A 1,399-nucleotide genomic window follows, 5' to 3' on the forward strand; every position below is an offset into this window, starting at 1 on the left:
ACCCCTCTGGACTTGGAATTCTGGATGAGGTTCCAATGAGCGAGTGAGCGAGCTTTTATTTTTCCTAATGTCTCTCTCCCCCTCCCCCCCTGCCACCCCCTCCCTCCCAACCCCATCCTTAGGCCCCTCCAGAAACCGTTATCACTGTGCCAGAATTTCCAGCTGTGGCTCTCTTCTGTAACTGAGAATTATGTTGGTAATATTGCATATACATGAGGTAAAAAGGTTTGATTTAATTACTCAGCATAGGGCTTGACTTATAAGGGGCCGACAGGGATTTGATCCCTGAGCAGTGAGAGAGAGAGAGAGAGAGAGAGAGAGAGAGAGAGCAGGGATTAAAGCCAAGACTTCACACATGCAAGCTCTAGCCACATCACCCCCCCACCCCCCACCCAACTTTTTATTTCCTTTGCTTTTCGGGTGGTGCTTAGGACTTATTCCTGGCAGGACTCAGGGGACCACCTGGGGCGCCAGGGCTCAAACCTAGGTTGGCAGTGTGCAAGCAAGCACCCTACCTGTGATACTATCATTCCGGCCTCTGGGCCCTTTGATCAATATTTTTGTCCCTCATTGAGAAATCAGATGGCAACAACTAAGGCAAACATGTAGATTTTATTTCTACGGAAACTTATAAACCAACTGGCTGACAACTGCTGTGAGTCTTACAAGGGAATGGAAAATAAGGATCTTTCTAAAAGTATGGGAGTAAAGAGGAAAACAAGGAGTCTTAATTAGAACAAAAGTGGCAGAGGTAATTCACAGTGTGAGAACACTTGGGCCAGCCTCTATCACATCCCGAGGTGAGAGCCTAGAATACAGACCAAGCAAGAATTTCCTCGGATTCGGGCTGGAGCGATAACACAGCGGGTAGGGCTTGCACGCGGCAGACCCGGGTTCGATTCCCAGCATTCCATAGGGTTCACCCGGGTTCGATTCCCAGCATCCCATAGGGTTCCCTGAGCACTGCCAGGAGTAATTTCTGAGTGCAGAGCCAGGAGTAACCCTTGTGCATCGCTGGGTCTGACCCAAAAAGGAAAAAAGAAATTTAAAACCTAGGGGCTGGTGCAATAGCACAGTGGGTAGGGCGTTTGCGTTGTACGTGGCGGACCCGGGTTCGATTCCCAGCATCCCATAGGGTTCCCTGAGCACCGCCAGGAGTAATTCCTGAGTGCAGAGCCAGGAGAAACCCCTGTGCATCACCAGGTATGACCGAAAAAGAAAAAAAAAATCTCAGATTAACTATGTTGGAGAGATTTTGGGCATCAGCAAAGGTTCCCAAATCCCCCGTCACCACCCTCTACAAATATACAGGACATCAAGGCAGAGACCCCCAAAGTCGAAATGACAACACCCACACGCATTAAATAACACAGCCACCACCCTCACCACCCACCCGTCT

This window comes from Sorex fumeus, unplaced genomic scaffold, assembly GCF_029834395.1.
Source record: "Sorex fumeus unplaced genomic scaffold, SorFum_2.1 ptg000101l, whole genome shotgun sequence".
NCBI classification, from domain to species: domain Eukaryota; kingdom Metazoa; phylum Chordata; class Mammalia; order Eulipotyphla; family Soricidae; genus Sorex; species Sorex fumeus.